We start from the raw sequence: 24,818 nt of genomic DNA on the forward strand, positions 1-24,818 counted from the left end.
GTGATGATTCATAGCTCCGTTTGGTTTTAAAGGCCCAGGAGGTATCTTCAAATCTCCCACAAATCTTGTCTTCGGGATTTTATAATGCCTTTTGCTTCAGGCATGCACACCTCACATCCCACACATAACAGTTTAACAAACCAGCCTGGCCCTATATTTCCATTAAAAAGCTCCTTATAGTATTTTTAGTCTTTCATAATAATCTCTCGGTACATTCTTATTCTTTTTCTTGGCTTAAGATGATTCCTGTTTCCATGACCAATTCACAGATCTTCCTGAGAATATTTTTCTGTCAAAGCATTTATTTATTTATTCTAGCAATATATGAGTGCTAATTATGTGCTAAGCATTTTACCTAACATTTTATCTATGACTTATTTTCACCTGCACTCCAATTCATTGGGATCACCACACCTGTTATCATTCAATGAGCAATGAGCCTGTTATCTGGTATGAAATGGGTCTTCTCTGACATCTTATAAAAGGAAATAGCACATTGAGATCAGAAATTTTTATCTATCGATATGCTCCTTTTTTCAGATTAAAAAAAATCAGTATATTTGAAACTTCATTCCCAAATCACTTTTATCAGATCTACCCTTGTGGACTATTAAAATTGAGACTCCTGAGTTCTAATCCAGTCACCAAATCTATTTTACTGGGGTGGACTCGTGGGAAAAAAAAATTCTGTTACTGGGAATTGAACCTAGGGGGCTAGTTAAATCCCTAGCCTTTTTATTTTTATTTTATTTTACTTTTTTGAGGCAGGATCTTGCCAAATTGAGGAGGCTGGTTTCTTAACTTGTGATCCTTCTGCCTCAGCCTCTCAAGTAACTAGAATTATATGTCTGAGTCACTGTGCCTGGCTTGAATTGTGGAATCTGAATTTGTAGCAAATGTTCTAGATGATTTGTATTCACAGTGAATTTTAAGAACTACTGCTATAGGTTGGTTCCTTTTCTTGGTATTATAAGTGTTTTATATACATATGTAAATATAATATATATTAATAATAAACAATGTAAATATAATAAATATATGTAAATATATGTATGTAGATGTGTGTACACACATGTGTATATATATATATAATGATTATATCCTTTTCTTATTAATAATCTCATTAATTTCTTATTAATAGTCTTTGGGTTATTTGCCTGAGAGAAAAATGATACTTAAAAGGAAATAGCAAAAGCATGTCTGTAATCCCAGCAATTTGGGAGGCATAAGCAGGAGAATTGGAAGTTCAAAGTTAACCTCAGCAACTTAGTGAGCCCCAATACCACTTAATGAAACCATATCTCAAAATTAAGAAAAATAAGGTAAAATAAAAAGGTATGGGGATGTAGCTCAGGGGCGAAGTACCCCTGGGTTAAATCCCCAGTACAAAAAGAAGATAAATAAAAAATAAGGAAATAAATACCTTTTAGTACTTCACCCATTTCCTCATCTTGCATTCTTCCCTACATATAATTCCATAATACACAATCATCTTCCTGTTTGTATATTTACCTCTATGTGACCACTCCCCGCTCCCCAGTCTTTCTCATTGGTTACTTTCCTATCAGTCAGTTAAAAGTTAAATGCTGTTTTTCTCCAGGGAGGGAGAAACAAAACTCCTGTTTTGTTCTTTGTTTTTTGTTTTTTTTTTCTTCAACATTGAAAGTTCTGCAGAGGTGACTTAGGAATTTTTCAAGAAACTGCTAAAAGCATCTCCCACTTTACATAAATTTTATGAATTAAGATCAACACAACATGTATTTAGTGCATTCCAGTGATAAAACTATTTGAATAGTCACTGTTTTTTCCTTTTCCTGTGTAACTAATTCATTAACAATTCCTTCCTGTTATCACCTCCCTGTGATCTAGAAAGCAAGTTGAGTAGATTTTGATTTTTTGGAAAACCAGAGTCTTGAGAAACAAAAACAGCACCTTTGTTTCCTTTATTCTACAAAAAGATCTATTATGCAGCTATTGTAAAAATAAGGCCACATAACAAAACAAATGTGAGACTCTCAATGTATACTGTGTTTATTTACTTTTAATTTTGCAGGTCTCTAATCTGGTTGATCCAGTCTACACTCTTCTGAATCAAAGTTATACTACAGGCTTCTAATTAGTTTTCAGGCCTGATGTGCAGGCTGAATGAGCAGTTGAGACACTGGTAAATTCTTTTTGTGGTAGATCACAGAGGCACACCAAACCATGCAAGTAATTACATTATGTTCACTGACTTCTATCAGTCAAAGCAGTCTTTCCAAGCCTACCAGTAACAGGATGGGGAAGTAGACTCCACCCATAGTAGGACACACTGTAAAATTACATAGCACAGGGTGTGGGCGTATAATCCAAGTATATGGAACTGAATACTTGGGACAATAATATAATCTATCAGAAGTAAAATATATGAATACAGGTGTGAGTCTTCTTGTTATACATGATTTTTTGTTTGTTTTGCTATAATTAGAAACAACCTTAAATTTTTTTTAAAAGAATTTCACTTATCAAAATGTTACTCATTCACTTGCTCATGTTTTAAAGTTGGTTGACTTCCTGTAGTAGTGGTGGAATACAGGGGAAAGGCCCCATCCTCTCTTCTAGGATCAGACCTGTGTTTTAAACTGTACATTGAATATTGCTCAAGCACCAGATTTTCAAGATGCATCAAACATTTTACCTTGTTTACCCCAAACCTGCTGCCCCTTAACTTCCCATCATCAAGTCTCCCTTTCCTGAGTTATCTTCAAACTTTTCTTCTTTCTCCAGTTAGCAGATTCTGTCTGTTCCAACACAACACACCTTTCAAATCCCCTCACTCAATTTGTGTTCCACTACAGAGTTTTTACTTTTAACCAGGACTTCTATTTTACAAACCTCTGGAGACAGTGGTAGCTTTTTTTAAAAAAAAAATTTATTAGTACATTATAATTATACATGGTACTGGAATTTATTGTGACATTCATTCTGTCAGAGAATATTCAGAATAAATAAGGAACTCAGAAAATTAAACACACACACACATACAAAATAGATAACCCAATCAATAAATGGGCAAATAAACTAAACTGACATTTCTCAAAAGAATAAATACAAATAGTTAACACCTGTATGAAAATGTTCAACATCAGGGCTGGGGATGTAGTTCAGTGGTGGTACAATTGCCCAGAGTTCAATCCCCAGTACCAGAAAAAAGAAAAGCAAGCAAGAAGAAATGTTTCATATCTTTAGCAATCGGGAAATACATATGAAAGCATCTTAAAAATCTGAATGTGTCCAAAGTTTAGGGACCTCAGCTGCCCACTGATGCAGGATAAAATTCAAATGTCTTTTGGCATCTAAAACCCTTCACAGGTTGGCCGAATTGCTTTCTTTCCTGGGAACCTCTAACTTTCCTTCCACGTTCACCACTCAATCTACATAGGATGCTGATTTCAAGACTTTCTCTTTAAACTTTCTCACTAAATCCAAATGATTCGATGAACTGAGAAAGTATAACTATAGTAAATGACAAATTACAGAATAAGTAATGTTTTACTTATCCAGGGCATCTTGTTAGATTAAACATCATTTTCTTAATCATGGCACTGTTTCATTGCAGTAGTTATGCTATTCCCCTGAATCCTTTTTGTTTTCTACAGTTTTGACCTTTGGAATTTATTTGTTACAAGTAATCCAATCACATAGTCTTTAAATATTAATCAAATGCTGCAGCTTTTACACTGGAAAAAGATATAAAGGGTTAAATCATTCTGAACTTATTTTCCTCCCTCTTTCTTTTAAAGACAAGTAACTTCTTTGTCTGATCTCCTTATGGTCCTTGTCACAAGCATATGACTTTTAATCACTCATACATTCTGTGACTTACAGCACTGCTGGAACCTTAATAATGTTCTAGTTTGTTTGGATGATCTTCCTGATAAAATCCTGACAATCTCTCAGTATAATGGGAAGACAATCAAAATAAAAAATGTCTTCAGAGTTCAGGTAGTGGGGCATACTGTTATTTTTCACACAGTGCAGGGATATTAAAATACTGACTTTCGTGCTTTTGATTGAGTTTGTGATGAAATTCAAGAAAAATTGAAAATTTGAATTATTCTACTGCCAGTAGGGACTGTATATCATGAACAGAAAGCAGGCATATATAACCAAATGCTGTATCATAATCTCAGGAATGTCAGGTTGTCCTTCTTTTCTATTAGTTTCTGTAGGATGTCTAAGCAATTAATGTATTATGTTGTAGCTCTTTTATATCTGCAATTACCACATAGAACTTCACAAAAGCATAAAATGTCATCTTCTTTGCTCACTGTTTGAATAGTTAATAATAATGCCTTATATTGGTAGTGTTTCAGATTTTTCAAGGTGCTTTCCATTAAATTATCTCATTTGGCTCAATAGCCATCTAAAAAAAGCAATCAGTGGAATTCTTATAATTCTCCAACATGTACCATGTACCTTCTGCCTCCTTCCCTCTTACCATTTCCCTATTTCTCTTTCTTTCTTTTAAAGGAGGCAGTTTGGTGTGGTGGGAAGAACACAGGATATGAATACAGGTACTTGCTTCAATGAATTGCTTTGACATTGGGGAGATCACTTTTACTCCTCCAATCCTTGTTTTCCTAATTGGAAAAATGAGAATAGTGCTGAAGTATACTCTCCAAGTGGTGAGGACTGTCAGGCAAGATATGGGAATGATGGAAAGAGCAGAAGTAAGGTCCATATTGCCTTTGAAGGACAATTCGGGATAATGGAGAGAGAGCCAACCTTTGTCTAGTTACTTCTTAAGGACAGCACTCGAGCAAGTTACCTAATCTTCCTGAGCTTCATTTTCCTATAGGTAAAGAGGGCATATTGAAATCTATCTTGTGAAGTCGTTGAAAATAAGATAACTGTATGCATATCTCAACCCTGTTCTAATACATGATGATATGCTTTAAAAAGTATTTTCCTCCTGCCATGTCTCCTTTCTTTCCACTCTCTTCTTCCCATCTCAAATTTGTGTTGGAAAGAGAAGGTGGGGGGCGATGGCATGATTGTACAAATTTGGGATTCAGCAATTTAGAGAATATATAGCATTGATATTTTTTTCTTCAAGCAAATTATAGATTTCAGGGAGGCAAGAGATGGGAATTTAAGTACCCTGCTGGTCCCTTTGAGGGAAGACCCCTTCTTAGTACATTTTGGAACCCCTGTTGAATCTTGAAAACTTTGTGCAGTAGATTTTCAAAATTGCTGATGTATCCCAATCTTCTCATTTTTACAGATGAAGAGACTGAGCTTGAGAGCAGTTGAGTGACTTGCCTGAGTTTGCAAAGCTGGTAAGTGGAAAGCTAACACTGGAACACACTTGCTGGTTGTCTTTATTCTCTTGATTCCTTTCCAAAGTGAAGGCCCAGGTAGCAAATATGAATAATTATTAGCCTTTCTTAAAGAATATTATGGTCTGTTTGTGTAGATAGAATTTATATATAAAAGACGAAGAGAGCTAAAGTGGCATGATATAGCTTTGTGATGAGTAGAACAGGTGAAACCTCCAGAGGAGCATGAGTGATCATTGTTTTAGGGAATGGTACGTTGTAAGCTCCATGAAGGCTAGAGAATGTTTTTAAATTCAATGAATGAAGGAATGGCTAAATGAAATATATAATAGGGCTAGTCTTGGCAAAAGGGTAATGATTTAGAAAATCTAGATGAGTGTTTAAACTGTTCATTGCTTTTCATTATTGGGCAATGAAAATAATAAAGTAGGTCATGATTTACATATAAAAAGTTACAGTGATATTTTGTCATAAGTGGTTGAGACATGATACAGATAAAACATCAATAAACGTGCTTATGTGTATTCTTGGTTGTAATTTAAATTATCTGTCTCACTGTAAGTCATGGTTTAAAAAATACTGCTGTAGACAAAATGGATACTAAAGTTTGAGGTAGCAAGGGAATACTTTGTAGAAAAGTAGCCAGTTTACCAATTTTGTTAAATCAGAGGTGAAAAGGAGTGAAATCAAGGTGAAGTCTATTCAGGAGAAGCAGATTCATTTGAAAAAGTGGGAGGAACTTTTTTTGCCCCCACCCCTCCATACAAAAGAAAATTGGGAAACTACATGTTACTAAGATTTAAAAAATTGTCTGTCAGGAGTAGATTTGAACTGGGGAGATCAGATACAGAAGCAAGCAAAGAGGCAGCTCAGGATAATGCAGCTATGGTCTTCCCTGGTGACAACTGGTAGGGAAAACTAATTTCTTGGTCATGGTTCAGAATAAGGCTAAAAAATGAGTTGGGGGTGATGGAATGGAGATAGAATTGTAAACAATTTCATGCAAGTTCTGTCTCAGGGAGAAAAAAGATAAAAAGACTTAAACTTAGGAAGAGTTTTTGCTAAGATAGGGAAGAGGTGAGTATTTCCATGGTCAGTCAGGAATAGTTAGTTCTTAGAGGACTCTGAACACAGACTAGAAAAACATCTAGGGAAGGTATCAAAATCCCAGTTAAAGGAATTACTTTAAAAGAGATTCCTATTCCCTTAAAACCCAGTGATTAAGACCAAAGGAGATGGTGGGGATATTGGATGTAAGTATCAGAAACTTAAAAAAAAAAAAAAAGAGTTAATAAACATCTTTCTTTAAGTAGGAGATTGACCAAAACAGCAGTTTTAATGAGTGATGTGGTTTTAGCCTACATTTTTTTGTGTGTTTTTTGACATGTTTAAGTGTGTAAAAACATTTACTTTGTTTCAAGAAGCATATTCTTTATTTACAAATCACATAACTTTGAGTAGTCTCCATATTATGTGTAAATTAGGAAGTTAGAAAGAAGAGTGAATATTATATGAAAGTGCTGAATTTCCAGTCCTCAATGTACTTAATATGAATTGTATAATGATGAATCATGTTCAGAAAACTGGAAATCTAATTACAAAGGGTTGGAATATGTCCACATAAACTGAGTCTTTCTTTTTGAGTATTGCCTGATATTCAGGAGTCAAGAATGATAAGTGATTATACTTTTTTAAAAAAAGCCATAGCTTAAGTTATTTATTTTTAAGTGGAAACCAAATTATACTCATTCCTTTATTGCTGATTGGAGAAAATCTACAGTGGCAAGCATTATAGATGTTGTCCCGTGAGGACACGTGTATGTGAGCCTATATAATAATGAAGAGAAAGAGGAAACACAACCTAAGTGTGTTGGTGTGTATGTGTGTGACAAAACTCTGTCTCTAGGCATGGTCAGGTACAAAGGTCCATCATTTAAGACTCAGAACTAAATAAACATGCAAGGTTATGATTATTTTATTGAGCTTTCTTATTTTATGACCCACTAATGGCTCATGGATCAGTTATATTGATGAGTGCTGAAAACCTACAGCTTCTATGAGGTTTTTTATTTATTCATTCATTGTTTTTATTTTAAAGTGCCAAAAAGAAAATGCCCTGTTCCCAGTCTTACTCTTCATTTACAACAAACCATAGAAATACAATTTTTATTAGAGAGAAGGAAATAAAATACGTGTTGAGTGTATCTATCTGGCAATTTCTATATCACTTTTTAATTTACTTTCAATTTTGAATGCAGATTATTGAACTTCTTAGTTTGAGTTTATGTTTAACTACCAGCTTATTCAATTGTAGATTTATGTTTCTTTTTACAATTTTGTGCTGAACATACTGAAAAATTAACTGGTTGTGTCACTTAGCATCTGTGAGGAGACAGTATAATTCAAGTGTAGTTCCTAAAATTTGTCTCTGTTTTGTTTTTGCATATACAGTAGGTTATTCATGTCATATTTTATTCAGAGTTCAGATGGCAGGGATTCCTTTCTATGTAACTGTCTGTGGAAATTGTGTGCTGATTGCGCCCCAAAGAAAGAGGACTGGGTGGAGCTAGGAATCTCAATTTAATCTTCCCACATTTGCCAAACTATAAGTCCTTTCACCTCCTTCAGGGTCAGGTGAATAAGTGAGTGGAGAGAGGTGAAGAAAGAGTTGCAATTTCATGAACAGAAGTGTCAGAGTGGAAAGTAACTGTCTCCTGACCAAGTATTCCTATTTCTATATCCATGAGTGGATTCCTTTTGAAACCTAAATATAAAATTTTTGTTGAGCAGGGTATGGTGACAGGTGTCTGTATTCTAGCTACTTGGGAGGCTGAGGTGGGAGGAGCATGTATTTGAGTCTGGGCAACACAGCAAGACCCCATCTCAAGCCTGACTTGTCTATATCTGAAGACTATTTTACTTCAGAATTAATTAGATCCCTTCAAACCCCTGATCTTATCAATATCTTGGAAATTTTAGTTGATAGCACCTTTAGTTGAGTTTGTAGGAGTGAAATAAAAGCATTTGCCAGTTATGCTTCAAGAACTTTAATTGTGTGTGTGTGTGTGTGTATTTGTGTTTCCAGGGATTGAACTCAGGACTTGGTACTTGCTAGGCAAGTGCTGTACCAGTGAGCTATATCCCTAGAACTTTTTATTTTATTTTGAGAAAAGTTCTTGCTAACTTGATGAGGCTGGCTTTGAACTTGTTATCTTCCTGCCTTAGCTTCTCAAGTAGCAGGGAATAAAGTTGTAAATCCCCACACCCAGCAATTTTATATATTTCTAAGGATTATTCTTAAATTAAAAAGAAAATAATTTGACTTGATGTGTATATGTGTTTGCTGAGGCCAGAGCCTGGCATTATATTTCAGAAAGACACTAAGTTAATTTTGAGCTATGTACTTTTAGTATTAAAATATATATTATAATCACACTACAGAAAATGAAAATTATTAGTCTTTATCAGTACTATTATTTATTGCACTCTATATCTAAAATCAAACCCTTTAGGTCTTTTTTATGCATAGAAGGTGAAGAATAGTTAATTTGTAGTTGACCAAATTTGGAAACAAATCCATAGGGAACAGAAGAGCAATGGATATACAAACAAGACAGAAACACTTACTTTCTGAACCTGTAAGTATTTTAAATAGGATGGCTCCTTAGATTCTGGAGTCCCAATGTGTGATGTGGTATCATGGGAATACACTGTGGAATTAGACAAATTTAGGTTAGAATCTTGGAATTGTCAGTAGTATGTGCCCTTGCTTGTTACTATATTTTTTACATCTCAATGTACTCAATTATAAAACTGGAAGTAGTAATGTATACCTCAAAAGCCTAGATTAAATGAGAAAAGGGAGATGGAGGACCTCACAAAGTGCTTGGCTCAGAATTTGCCCTTGATATCTGTTACGCACAATGTTCTCCTTTCAAAGGGGACTCTCTCAAGTGTCCTTGACCAAGATATAACCCTATAGCAAAACAGATTGCCATCTTTGATTATATCTTTATTTTTTTTTTATGAGTGGAAAAAAAATGATTGTTTTACCTAAAGGAATAGAAGTGATTGACCCTGAACCATCAGAGGATCCACATATCTGCATTTGGTGCAAATCAAAATTTTTATTTCTTGTATATTTTGCTGATAACATGAATGGAATCAAGTGCTTTATTTAGGAGATGTTCCCCCTCACCCTGCCCCATAGTCTCTGTGGGGCCAGGATTTGAAATAGGGGAGACTGTCTTTAGAGTCATACACTTGTTAATGACTCCTCAGAGATAAAAGCCTGTCTAGAAATTATCAGGACTACATTGTTAATAAGATTCTACCACTTGGCCCTACGTATAAATGTGGCTATATAATCAATGTGATCCTGCAATCTGTACACGTGGAAAAATAAGATTACGTACCCCATTTGAATCAAATGTATGATATGTCAAGATCATTGTAATGTTTTGAGCAACTAAAGAAAAAATAATAAAAAAAAAGATTCTACCACTTGATCTGAGTGATGTTTTTGGTGTGTGTGTGTGTGTGTGTCTTGTATAAAGAAATAGCTGCGTTTATTTGTTGGATAGTTTATTTACGAAGAGGAAATAAAACAATTGTTTGATTTGTTTAGCTACTATGGAAATGAAGAAGGACTATATAATATGCCAAGATCTGAAAAAGAAAAAAAGAAAAAAATATCCTTTTAAATTTCTGTCTTTGGTCAATAATGTGTTTCTACAAGATTATTCATCAATATTTTTTTAAATTTATTTGCATCAGTTTGGGGAAAATAGTCTTTCATAACAATTTTAGTTGATTAAGATGTACTAAATTACCTGAAAAAGGAAAAGCATATTACAAAAGTAAATGATTAATATAATAAAAAATTCCTAATGATCAAAGTATTTTTTTTTGTTAATTTGTTTGTGTATTTATTTATTTATTTATTGGTACTGGCAATTGAACCCAGGGACACTCTATCACTGAGCCACATTCCCAGTCCTTTTATTTTTTTGCTTTTTATTTTGAGATAAGGTCTCACTAAATTTTCCAGGCTGAACTTAAACTTGTGATCCTCCTGTCTCAGCCTCCCAGGAGCAGCTAGCATTACAGGTGTGAGTCACCTGGGCCAAGCCTTTTTGTATTTAGATAACAGTTTTGTTGTGGGAAAAATCCAGTACAGTATCAGAACAATGTAATTCTTATTGAATGTATGTCTAATTATTAAATAGATACTCTTTTGCTCATTTACATGGTATAGAAGAAAATTTTTGGTTTTTTAATCAAAATAATAAAAATATTTGTCAATTTTTAATAACAAACTTTAAGTCCAAATTTGGGGAAATTCATTTTTCTCATTTGAGAAGGACACATTTTGACTGACACATTTGTGGCCATGATGGAACCCCATCTATTGAATGCTGAAACTGTTAAAGACAGCAAAGCTCTCAGCTTGGGCTAAATCCTGCAGCATGACTCTACTACAGTAAGTGACTACAAGTATTCTAGTTGATTTTTAGACTTAAATTTTTAAAAAAATCACAAATCCAACATAAAGACAATAATTAAAATAAAATAACATTTAAGTGAATATTGAAAAACAATCCAGCATTCTTAATTTCTTCATATCAAAGTATGATATTTGACATTATTTTCTTATTTTCCCTGAACCTTGCCAGAAAATACAGCTGGAATTAACAGCATTATACATATTACTGCAAAGTAAGAAAAGGACCTCTTGTTTCCAATCCTAGTAATGATCTTGAATGGATAACTTATTTCCCTGGGTCTCATTTTTCTCACCAGAGGATGGAATTACATCATTGGTTTTTAAACAGTGCTTTTGTTGGGTCCTACTCATTGAGAGTGTTTTAATCTTCCACATAATTCTGGCTTTATATTTTATCTTCTAGTCACATGCTTGAAATTTGTTTAGAAGATACTTGCATGGGATAAAGGTGTGAAAAGCCTCTGGGTGATTACATCTGAACTGTTTGCACCCAGAATATGTATCATCCATTTCTTTACTAATTTTTATATTTGGGTCATGTTAGAGTCTGTAAACAAGTCAAAATAACACCTGGCATTTTGCCAGGGGAATGTTAAAGTTCGTAAACAAGTCTGGATGGTGCCTGGCAAAATGTCAGAGGGAGTGGTTTGAGAAGTAACAAAACCGAGCCATTAGGTGTAGAGATTCCTGATTGGTTGACTGATGTATCTAGTTTATGCTAATTAGATAAGCTGTGTGGAATGTATAAATACTGCTCCTGTCCTGCAATAAACGGCTCCTACTCCTGCTGTATCAACGTACACAAGTTATTCGTCACCCCCCGGTTATTTTGCTGCAGCCGGACTGCGGCAGGGTCAGACATAGGGATTACCATAACAAATTGTGTGTTTTCCATTTCTGGAAGTGCCTTATATCTTAGATTTGTCATAGACTACCCATTCTATCCATTCTCACTAATGAAAATTGAACTTGTTTTTCATGTTTCAGCTCTCTGGTCATCTCTGAGATGAACAGACATTGTCAGCCAGAAACAAACAAACAAACAAACAAACTAGAAAAGCCCTCTCCTCTAAGAATTTTGATAACAGTATGTTGGTATTATTTAAGAAGCTCTTACCAGTTTTTCATTCTACCTTGGTGGTTATTATATTGGAAGAGTTGCTCTCTCTCACCCCTACCAGGGCTATGCAGATCACACAGCAAGGGTAGGCAATGAATAGAAGATAATGATGGGAAATTTGGCATTCCCTGGAAAACATGTTCCATCAAGAGTGGCATAGCACTATTGGGGTTCCCGGAATCTGTCCACAGGGAAATTTAAGATCAACATTGCCAAATTTTATTTCCCTAAAAGTTGTACATGCAAATTATGAAAGAAAATTTTAAGCCATTTAAAAATAAAATCACAAAGTACCAGAACAACAACAACAAAATGTGTAATGGCTACTTGTACGCATCCCTGGAGTGCAGGAACAATGCATGTCTTCATCTTCTAACATGAACATAATCTGGCAATTGCATCTTTGTTCAGCAAAATTTAGTGAATCATCGTGGAAATGTTGAGGTTGCACTTTTACGTAAGCTTGAATGAAATCATGATATTGATTTAAAACCCTAATGCAAACTTAACTGCTAAGAGCTACCTGATAATGTCCTTCAGGATGATCAAAGTATAAGTGGATCATCTTCAAAGGTGAAATCTTTTGTTGTTGATTTCAGAGTGTCTCCTACCTGATTCTATGCAGTATAATAAAAAGTAAAAAACCTGCCAGAACAAAAATGTGATTAAGTAACAGCACACGTTTCTATTATAGTTATGAAAGTGACAGATTAGCTAGTCACCTTGAAGAAATTAAAAGTGTTATCTGTTCATCTGGGAGGGTTTTAATGAGACCTCCTGGTGCAGATCTTGAAAGATAGGATGTGTGTTAGTCTCTTTTTCTTTTAGGTGCTTTTCCTGAACAATGTTAGCTGTTTGTCATCATTTGCTAGAACATTCACAAGTTCATACTTTAAATATTGCTCTATAGGTCATATCTCTTTTCCCACTAAGAACATGTTTGAATTTTAAACTGTACAAACAACAGCTAAAGTACTTGTGTCTTGATTCTGTGTGTAAGTGGTAGTGTTTATAACATATTTACACTATCATTTTATAATTGTTTGCTTTTTGAAGTATTTCCTAACAAATTTTCAGGTTCCTGTTAAAACTCGAATCCTTTATTCTGCTTATTTTTAAGTAACAATATTCGGTAGTGCCTGGACATTCCGCAGAAATGACTGAACACTTTTAAAATTAACAATATGTGGACTGAATGTGCACAGGCATGGGTAAAATAAAGTTTCAAATGATTTGTGATCAAATAATAATTTTCCAGTTGTGGGGAAATATCCAATAGTTTATCATGCTACATTTTACTAAAATAAATATAAAATTGATTATATTTCTAAAACTATTGAGTGTTGATTTGCTAAGATGTTTATTCATTTATTTCAAATAGGTCAGAAACAATTTTTCCTTATAGCTGTTAAGTCCATCAGGGGATGGCCTCTGTCTCTTTCCAGAAGTGGTTTTGAAGCTCTAGTCTGCACTATTCAGTCAGTACTTTCCCCTTTAACAGGTCTATTAACATAAAGTGAAGAGAGGTGTTCTCTTGTTAAAAAAGAATAATCCACCTATTCTACAAAGGGAAGTTCCTGCTGGTCCTGGGCACCTGTGCACAGCCTCCTGGGGTGCAGCCAATCTCCTCCTTTGTTACACTGCCCCCTGCATCTCACCCAGGGGCCTCGCAGCCTAAATCCTTTATACTGCTCAGTGTGTGTTGTTTTGTTTTTTGTTGGTTTTTTTCTACCTAAAAAGTATATTTTGCGCAACTTTTCACTGAAGTTCCTTCTCATTTATCTAAGGCTCGGCTTATGTAATGATATAATTTCTGACTTTAAAAAATAAGAAAAATGATCAAATTTTACTGGAATGTAGGCAATATTTAAAAAACTAAATATGTATCAGATATTCTCTTAAAATTTATTAAAGTAACACCCACTACAGGATTAAACAGGTTTATTTCTTAATATCATTAGCTATGGTTGCTTAGAACTCTTCTGTCTGTGTTAATGTGTCTTGGTTATTAATAACAGCATTGGTAAGAATAACCTTTTAATACAATTTTCTATACATATGGGCACTTTTGCATGAGTGGCTCATTGGAGTATCATGTTATTATCATATTATGATGTCTGTAGTTTCAAAAATAAAGTTCAGGAATATTCAAGTTAGGGAAATCAAGTGGATGACTGCCTTTTCAAATGTAAACTTTTACTTTTTAAATGAAATAAAATTGGCAAAATTGACAATATTTTGCCCTTTAGATCTACTTGGGAAAAAAGCAGAATATACAGATTTATACTGCCTGATGATTGAAATCCTGGAAGTACCTCTGAGTCCTGAGATACTTCAATGCACAGAGCTTCTACCCATCTCAGGGACCTTTCTAGGAATTTTCCAGTAGGATTTCTCTTGGTCCACTCCTACTCCAACCCCCTCCTATTTTTTTTTGAATGCTGGGAATTGAATTCAGGGCCTTCTATCATTGAGATGCATTCCTACTCTTGAACTTGTGATTCTCCTGCCTCAGTCTCCTGAATTCCTGGGATTATAGTTGTGTCCCCTGCAGGTTCACGTATTTGCCTGGCTACTTCTCCTACAGGTTTTAGCTTAAAGGATGCTTTCTCAGGAAGTGTTTGTTCATCTTCAGTTCTTTTCAGACCAGATTATGTCCTCCAGTTATACGTTTTTATAACACACTAATTTTCTTTCATACTATTTGATTATGACTAATTAACTTGTGCCCCCCCCTTCTTTTTTTATGTTTGCATTCCCCAGTAGACTACAAATATCAATGAATTATTATCTTTATCCTTGTTTGCTTGGTGCCTGTCACATTGACTGGCATATGGAATGAAGCCAGTAAACATTTGTTAAAGAATAAATTAATAGATAGATGCAAGGTATAACCTAAACACTTTTGATATAACCTCATTGAGACTCTGAAAAAGTCTTATAGAGTATTAACAATTCTTATCAGCTTTTATGGACAAAGAAATTAAATTTTAAAGAGAGGAAATGGTTTGAAGTTATTTAGTGAGTAAGTGGAGAACTCACTTGTAAACCTGATGTCTTTTTAGTGTAGTTTCCAAACTCTTAGACACGGATATATGAGTGGTTGTACTGAATGAAACTAATGAGACAAAATTATATCTTGTTGAGCTATAGTAAATGGTCATGTTTGTAGGTCAAATATGGTGAAATATCATAAGCTTCAGAATATACTTTAAATAATAATGAATTTTAAACATTGAATTCTGAAAAAAGTAAATAAAAATAATTGTAGAATTATACTATTTGTTATTTTTTTGTATGAAGTTCTATATTCCTCAAAATTTCAATACCAAATATACATAATTTTCTATAAAAAGGAAGAATATTATCCAAATGTATTCACTTCAACTCAGTGGAGCTTTTTATCCAATCCAAATATCATTTTATATTATTATTATTATTATTATTATTATTATTAGTTTGTTGTAGGGGATTGAACCCAGGGGCCTTCTACTACTGAGCTACATATTCAGCCCTTTTTATTTTGAGATAGGGTCTCGCTAAATTGCTGAGACTGGCCTTGAACTTGTGGTTATTCTACTTTAGCCTTCCAAGTTTTCTGGGGTTATAGAAGCAAGCCACTGTACCAAGCTCCAGTCCAAATCTTTTGATACTAAATTCCAAAGTGTTTTATTGAGTAATCGGTCCTACAGAAAGAGAAAACTGAGAGTTCTATGCGTTGAAAAGTTGGAAATCACCTTGTGACTTGACATACAGTTTTCAATTAATTAATTTTTCTTGATGATTTAATCCAAAGTCAATCTTTGTATTTTAAAAATATTCAGTGGAAAATTTTATGTAAAATCTAATTAAAGGACTACCTAATAGGAAACTGAATTTTTAGATCTATACCATAGAAACTCTTTCTTAACATTTTGAACTGGTTGAATATATTTCTATATCATCTTTTAGTTTTTCTAATATTTTCTCCAAGACTCTGGCTAGCAATAAAATTTAAATCATTCAGTTTTAAAGATGCTTGTCTCATTTATTGTATCAGAAAGATGAACTTTTCTTTCAAAACTTAATATTGTTCCTGAAACTCATCAAGATAACATAATTTTATCACTGTAGTTTTCATCATACCTTTCTTTTAGTTTTCTGTCCTGTAATTGGTACCTTGATTGTCTCTGCTCTTGAAGTAGGTGCAAATGAGCAAGGGCCCTGATAACCTCTGGGCTGGGGTTGTTCTAGTTTGTTAGACCATTTTGGTAGGACAGGGAATGTATCTTGAGGTTTAGCATTTGATGGTCCTTGGAGCTAAGTCATGCTGCTGACACACATTCTACCATTGACACAGCTACTAGGCTCCACATGGGTCTGCCCCAGCTGCCCACCCTGCTTGATCCAAAGCATCAGAGATGAACCCTGAGTGATTATGTGGGGCCTATTTTAATTCATAGATCCATGACAGACTCACGAGTGAATAAATGACAGTTCCTGCCTTTAGGAGACTCTCAGTGATTCTTTCTTGACCACCACATTAGACTTCTTGGCCTTCTCTCACAAATGGACCTGTTATCTTTCCTTTGAATGTTGTCACTAGGACAAGCCTTTGCCAAATTACTTTCCTTCAAATCCTCCACAGGTCTTAAGGAATAACTTTTCGTTATTCATGGAGATAGGGCAAAGTGCTTTCTGCTTGGTTATAGACAGTACCTTTTATTATATTTTAATAATCATATTAGAATAACCTGACTTGGTTATCTTTCTTCTATTATTGGCAACAGGCATGTGGAACCTGTGTTACATGCAAAGCAGTGAGATAAGTGCTTAGAGAGAAGACATAATATGTGTAGATGACTGTCCTTGTCTAACAGCTCTTCAAATTTTAGTTAAATTAATAATAATCCACTGTTGTTCATTTGCAGAAATCAATTCCAGGTCATCTGTGCCTCTGTTAATGGAAAGTGGTCAAACTCAAGAAAACAATGAAAATGTTTTGCAAAAATTTTTTAGGTTTAAAATTTTAATGTTGATTTTGAAAATTTACCTTCCCAAAGCGAACTTTAAAACTGAATGCTTTTAAGCTCCTATTTCACAACTAAACGATTTAAAATATGGCAAAGCTTAGAAACCTGGTTGTTTTATTCTTTTTTTTTTTTAGATGCTATTAATATTTTAGAACTAATTTTCACTAACTTTAATTTCTTTCGATAAAGTCTACCTTGGGACAGACTCTTTTTGCCAAGTTCCAAGCAGATTGTTCTTTTACATGTAATCACATGTATGAATCAGGAAATTCTTCTTTTTTTCTCTTTATTTTATTATAATATTTATTTAAAAGTTCCCTTGACTTTGGAACCTATCACATCTAAGACTTTCAGGATAGCAATTTTTAAAAATTAAAAAAATTTAATTTGTCATTAGGTTTGTACACATTATATCATTTACATGCTCAGAAAACCTTTAATGGCTTCCAGTTCTTCATGCAAACAAACCGGAAATTTCCTCTCTCTAAACCTTCAGTAAAATAGTCCCAGTCTTTTTATCCAATCACACTTGTCACACATTCTTGCAAACACTCATTATTTGCTTTTCTTCTACCAAAACGTTTTTTTTCCCTCTTGTACACCACTCAAAATTTACCCTTTCTGTAAACCTAATATTGTGATCTTTTCAGTCCTCAATTATGAATTTTCCTCTGAATTTTAGGAGTTTCCAGAGTTAGAATATTTTCCCCATGTATTTATGCTTATTAACCTTATCTATATCTCTCTCTACAAACATGAGGAGTAAAAACCATGTTTTACATTTTGTGTTTTATATTTTTCTTTATGTGCTTGTACCCTAGCACTGATGGCTACTTAATATTAATTTTGAAATTGCTGCTGTAATCCCAGCAGCTTGGAAGGCTGAGGCAGGAGGATTGCAAGTTTAAAGTTGGTCTCAGCAATTTAGCAAGGCCCTAAGCAACTTAGAGAGACCCTTTCTCAAAATAAAAAAATAATAAAAGGGCTGGGTATATGGCTCAGTGGTTGAGTGCTCCTGGGTTCGATTCCTGTTAAAGAAAAAAAAAATAGAAAAGGAAGGAAGAAAGCAAGTGAGTTAGTGTTACATGCAATGTGACAGAATTGTATAGTAAACAATTTGGACAATGAATTTAAAGTCATGCAATCTTAAGACTTTTTAAAGCCAGCTTGAAGTAGCTCAGTGGTATAATGTGTGAAATCCTGGGTTCAGAACTTACAGATTAATAGAGTAAATTCTTCATTTAACAGATTTAATTGGGGCAGTGTGGAACAGCTATTCTTGTGTGTATGTGTGTATGTTCATGAGTGTGCTGTTGTGGACCGAACCCAAGGCTTTGGGCATGCTAGCAAAACTCTCTGCCATTGAGCTAAACCTGCAGCCCTGGATTAGCTGATCTTAATAGGTTTTATCTCAGTATCTTCAACATCTTTTCTTATTTTGTCACCTCAAACCTTAAATGCAATGCATGTGGTATGATGTTTCTGTCTATTAAAAAATATCACAAGGCAATGTCTCATCTACCGTTCTGCCAGAAAAGCAGAAAACACTTTAGAAGATTGAAGCAGAAAGGATATAATTCAAGGAACAAACTGCTCACAATACCATTAGCAGACCTTAGAGAAGCAAAAAAGCCAGATTGCTGCTTGCTTTCAGGTTCACCACTAACTGGTGAATCAGGGAGCCCACAGTGCTAACCAAACAGCCTCCTGCATCTAGGTGGCCAATTGCCAGGAAAATAATCCCAAGGCCACTGTGGAATCTCACATTTGGTAGAGTTCATGCATTTATTTGCCTGAAGTTCCTAGAGGAATAATAAATCACCTGAATTTCTCTCACCTTCTAAACATGTGAGGGCTCCTGAATGGTACAATCTGAACTGGAAAGGGAATCCTCATAGTTGCATCTCAGTTCATTATTTATTTGGTGCCCTTCAATTTAAAGGCAACAGTTCCCATGTACCTCAGTAGTTGACAAATGATCTCTCTACTATAACACTAACTACTAGTTGATGTTTATAGTAGAATTGTTTGTGCTGGAAGGGATTAAAGCTCAGTTGAACCTCATCTTCTCATTTGAAGGTCAGGGTCACATATAAATGGGGTTGGTGAGGTAACTTTTTTAACCTACCTCCATAGCTGTAGGCAGTGCTTTCCTCTTACATTTGTTTCTGAATCTGCCCATTGCCCTATTCTTAAGATATATTTCTATAACTTTGGATTTAATGAGATTGATGTTTATTATGCCTAATTATGTAGTGGTAAGATCATATCTGAGTTTTACAAAATACTTCATTTTTTTTTTCTTAAGGTACATATACTTAGGTTCAACAAGAGGGAGTTGGGCATGCTCATTGCTGTTCTAAGATCAAATCACCTTTTTATCTGATAACTTACAAAGAGAGGAGTTGACCAATAACTCTATTTAATCAGATCTCTCAATATTGTGAAGGATCCTCTTGGTAGTCAGATATTATAAGTCTATCGTGGCCACTTCTCATTTAAACTTGTTCTGGATGGATCTTGCTGTGGCACTAGGGTTTTCTTAAGTATAAACCATTCCCAAATCACACTGTTATTATAGGTTGCTTTGTCCTCAGGCTCTCTAGTTTTCCTTTTGGGCTATTGGTCTTTCAACATGCAGTTAGGGGATTAAAGTAAATCATTTAATCCATGCAGCATGTCACTCAATAGTATACTTTTGGAAATTGTTTCCACAGGAACACCAGTGAAAGCAGCCAGTCTGAGATATTGACACTATAGAAAAAACTGACAGCTTGCTCCTTGTATTGATTCTACTCTTCTCTACAAATATAGACTCCGTTCCCTACCACAGTCTTGTAAGTGGTGCCTGCTGAGGTTGCTAAATTGCTTTGTAAATTATTTATTACTTGGACACCTTGTAAAGATCTCTTTTCTTCTTGTCTGATTTACTTGTGCTTTCTAGGGTCCCATATATATATTGAAAAATCTCCAAGTATCTACTGATCACAACCTTCCTATGGAGTCCTTTCCTTCCTGTCTTATATTGCAAATATGATTTGTCTTGCCAGTGTCATGGTTATATCTTTGGCCATTGGTTCTTATTTCTGATATATTGTTTACAAAATATCATTAATGTTTATGTGCACATATGATAGACTGAGCACCGGACAGGCTGGTAGCTGAGAGCCCTGCAGTGGGAAATTAGTTAGCATATTTCCACACTAAAAAGTTTTAAGTATTTTAAGAACATGAATTTAATGATGGAATTAACAGTTTCTATTAAAAATTACTCATCAGAGCAAGTGCCCATATTTAATCCATTTGCACTGAAGCAGTAGAATCAGCATCCTGAAAAAAATTTCAAATTCTTCTTTTCTGAATAATTTTCATCTCATTTAGATTTTATTTTGTAGATTTTTTTTAAGATTTGTAATTTAGGTAAGAAAAATATACACTTCTGTCCAGTAAGCAGAGCAATTTGAATAGATTGAGACTGCTTACTTTTAATTGTCTGAAATTATACACACACTTGTAAAGGTACATAGTAGAAAGATAGCCATGCTCCTCCACTTCCCTGGCTTCCTACATTTCACATGAACAGCATAGACTTTGTGAATTAGGGTTGGAGTTATGTGAGTGCCCCTATATCTTGGAAATCCAAGAAGCTACTTATCTCATCCATCCTTATAACTCATTTGTTTGTCATAATGTGCGGCGGTGCATGCCTATAATCTCAGAAGCTCTGGAGGCTGAGGAAGGAGGATTATAAGTTAAAGGCCAGCCTTAGCAATTTAGTGAGGCCATAAGCAACTTACTGAGACCCTTTTTCAAAATTGAGTATATATATATACATATATATATATTTATACATATACATATACATATATATAGTAAATCATTTAATCCATTTAATCTATATATCTGTATATATATCTCTATATATTCATATATATCTAAATATATATATATATATATATATATATATATATATATATATATGTATGTGTATACATATATATAGGGTGGTAGGAACGCTGAGTATATGGCTCAATGCTTCACCACCACTGAGTTGAATCCCTAGTACAACAAAAGGAAAAAAAAATATCTTATTTGATTGTGTGTATAGAGTATTGGCTTTCAGTTCCATTTTTGCCATTTATAAGCTCCATGACTCTGTGACTTTAGGCAAGTAACAGTCCTTATAAGAATCAGTTTCGTCTACTACAAAGTGAAAGTATAATAGTGATAGTAATAATAATACTGTCAACCCAAAAGGTAATTGGAAGAATAAATGTGATAGTTAATTTAGAGTCTTATCATAGGTATCTTATCTCTGGGGGATGCAGTCTAAGACCCTTGCTGGATGCTTGAAACCACAGATTGGACAGAATCCTGTGTGTGCAATTTTTCCCATATATGTATTTCTATGGTAAAATTTAATTTATAAGCTAGGCACAATAAATGTTTAACAATAAATCTATTATTAAAATAGATCAGTCATAGCAATTTGTGAATGTGATCTCTTGCGCTCTAAATATCTTATAGTATTGTGTACCTTCTTCTGATGTTGAAGTGAAATGATTGAGTGCCTACTTGAGAAGAGGAAGTGAGGTAAATGATGTAGACATCCGGACAGAGCTTTGGCTACTACAAATGGTTACTTGAACACAAGCACTGAGCTACCATAACGGTAGACCTGATAACAGAGGCTGCTACTAAGTGTCAATGGGCAGGTAGTGAATACAGTCTAGGAACTCTGGGCAAAAAGATGAGTCATATCCCATGCAATATGGAACAGGACAGTGTGAGATGAAATCATGCTATTGGTCAGACTTTAAAACCTGTGAATTGTTTATTTCTGGAATTTTCCATTTAATATTTTTGGATCACCATTGACCCTAGATGACTGAAATTATAGATAATGGGGGCTACTGTATTAGATGTTGCTAATGATTCTGGCATGTTATTAATACATATGTTTTTCCTTAAAAATTCAATTTTATATTTTATGTAATCCCAATAGATACACATTAAAAATTAAAATTATGCAGTTAGAAATTATACTTTAAAATTATAGCATCTCTTTGGCTATTAGTTTTAGTTATAGAAATGTGAGGATCATGAAAACACTGAGATCATTGTGATCTTTAACAAAATGGGAATGCCAGTCTGTTAGAAAGCAAGGGATTAGATCATGAAAATTATATGTAAAGCAATTTCTAGTCCCGTTGCTGTATACAAGAGATGGAAGAACAAAGCTGGAAAAGCCCAAGTGGATTTAGATATTAAGGACCTGGCAACCATAAGTTTCAACTTGTTCCAAGAATAGCCTCTTCAGTGCAGTGCTGGTTATCTTGTCCACTGTTTTGTGCCAAGATCTAGTGTCATAATTTGATTTCATTCTTCCCCTGAACACTGACAGCTATTTATGTGTTTGTTTGTTTATTTATTTAGTTTATTTTTATGTGGTGCTAAGGATCGAACCCAGTGCCTCACACATGCCAGGCAAGCACTCTGCCACTGAGCTACAGCCCCAGCCCATGTTTGTTTATTTTTTATTTATTTATTTTTTTCAGTACTGGGGGTTGAAACAAGGAGCTCACACATGGTAGATAAGAACTCTACAACTGATTCACATCCCTAACCCTTTTTATTTTATTTTTATTTATAATCCTCCTGCCTCAGCCCCGTGAGTTGCTGGGATGACAGGTGTGCACCACCATGCCTAACTGGCAATCACCTTTAAATGGAGTTTTCTATACCTATTTTTATATTCAACTCCTGGTTTGGAAGGCTTGTTTCTTTTTTTTTTTTTTTTTTTTTTTTNGGGTAAAATGGGAGCTCATAACCCACTTGAATCAAAGTGTGGAAGGCTTGTTTCTTTACATTTTTTTCTGGTGTTCCATGGCCCAGCTGAAATACAACCTCTCCCACCTAATCTATCTCTATTGTTTCCACCAACTTGTTTCCTTTTCTTCTAAATTCTTTCAGCATTGATAGTATGAATCACCCTCCTTAACATCTGAGATTAGATACAGTGCTATCTGGTTTACTATTTGCTTCCTGTAAAACAATCTTCCCAACTAGAAACAATGGGGACGGCAGGGCAGTCTTTGACTGTCCTTTCAGTGGTGACACAAGGAGAGATTAAAGGAGAAGGTAAAAGCTGGTGTTATGAGATAAAATGCACATTCCAGCACCATCCTGGAGCTTTACAGGAACTGTCTATATTGTGCACATCATACATGCCTCACTGTCACCAGTTATAACAGACTTGACCACAGGACTTCAAAGAATACCTAAATTTTCATATAATTTATCTCATTTATTCTCAAAATAGTTGTATGAGATGCAGTTTATTATACCCGTTTTCTAGAAACGAACCAAAGTTATATGAGTGGATACAGAGATTTGCCCATATCACACTGATGTCCATTGCTTTTCGTTTCTATTCATTGGAGTTGATCTCATACAGTGGCTCATCTTCATCTTCATGGGAACCAAGTGAGGAAAGCCAGAAAAACATTTTTAACTGAGATTTCTAAGCAAGGAGGCTGATTTGTCTTGAGAAAAAGGAAGAGAAGACCCACCTGTCCTAGTAGCCTTTGTCTATTCTCTTTTGGGGAACAGAGATAAGGGGTTGGGGGTTGGGAGCAGTTCTGCAGGCTGTCTGCAAAAATGCCTGAGGGGATGGATACACACACACACACACACTCACACTCACACTCACATTCATTGATATAGGAATCTAAAATATTAAAATCTGTGAGAAGGATGTATTAAAAACATGTAATTTATCCCTATTCAAGTACATTTAGAGACAATTGAGATAGGAGAATTCCCATCCTTGGAATGCACCATTTTGTTTATAAAATGTTAGAAGAGGAAACAAGGTTAATATGTGGTGGGTAAGGAGCTACAGTTGCTCCTGGACTTACAATGAGGTTATGTCCTGATAAATACATTGTCAACTGAAAATGCTGTTCCTTGAAAGTGCATCTGTGCCTCTTACCCTACATAGCTTAGCAAGCCACACAGCATCCTGTAGAGTGTGGGTGGTTTGCCCTGGCTGTGCACTGCCTGGCTGGGAGCCTGGAGGATCCTGCAGCACATTGCTAGCTGGAGGAAAGATCAAAATTCAAAACTTGAAGTGCGATTTCTACTGAACACATATTGCGTCTGCACCATTGGAAGGTAAAAAAAAAAAAAAAAATTGCAAGTGAGGCAGGACCTGTGTTAGAACTGGATTGAGCTGAATGAGTTTCATGTCAAGCGACATGCTTCTCCACCGAAGAATTTCTAGGAAAAGTCCCTTCTCATGACATGAATCGTGGAGAGAAATGTTATAAAGATATATCGTGCAATATTGCTTTGCAAATGTTGGTGGCTATAGAGTACTTAAAGAGCATTTCCAACAAAAGTACAAGAGATTATCCACTCCACTGTATCCTTATCAGTACTGGGTATTATAACTGAAAAAAAAAAAAAGACCCAAAATAGTAATTTGAAAATTAAAACAACATTAGTTTTTGTTTTTTCTATGTATTTGTTCATTAATTGCACTTTTTACCCCAAATTGTATATTCTTAAGTTTTGTGTTTTATCTATCTTAGCAAGTGTTTTAAAATTAATGTTTATAAGCTTCATAGTGTTTTACCTGTTACCTGTTCAAACAACATTTGATAAGCGTATATAATTCACAGTTATATATAAATTTAAGAATTAGGATTTTTTTTGCTTTTCTTATTAATGTCATTAAAACCATATTTCATTTAGTGTGATTCTTTTTTTAACTGTGATATATTTTCAAAAATTTTAAAAATTTTTTTCAAATAATTGGTGGTATATTTTTATTTATTTTTACCTACTGCTGCACT

At 34.6% G+C, this 24,818-nt stretch overlaps 1 protein-coding gene across 8 annotated transcripts in view; it reads left to right on the plus strand.

The window, feature by feature from the left end:
* The window catches only part of Hnf4g (hepatocyte nuclear factor 4 gamma), a 234,409-nt gene that overhangs the window by 42,588 nt on the left and 167,003 nt on the right, over positions 1 to 24,818 (plus strand). For 2 of the 8 annotated variants that reach the window (XM_048783078.1, XM_015485880.2), the window contains 3 exons: positions 4,513 to 4,556; positions 5,267 to 5,321; positions 19,677 to 19,796. The gene's annotated coding sequence lies outside the window, so the exon portion shown is untranslated. The remainder of the gene's footprint in view (positions 1 to 4,512; positions 4,557 to 5,266; positions 5,322 to 19,676; positions 19,797 to 24,818) is intronic. The other 6 variants (XM_048783077.1, XM_015485882.2, XM_048783079.1 and 3 more) reach the window with 3 other exon arrangements.

This window comes from Marmota marmota, unplaced genomic scaffold (assembly GCF_001458135.2).
Source record: "Marmota marmota marmota unplaced genomic scaffold, marMar, whole genome shotgun sequence".
Taxonomy (NCBI): domain Eukaryota; kingdom Metazoa; phylum Chordata; class Mammalia; order Rodentia; family Sciuridae; genus Marmota; species Marmota marmota.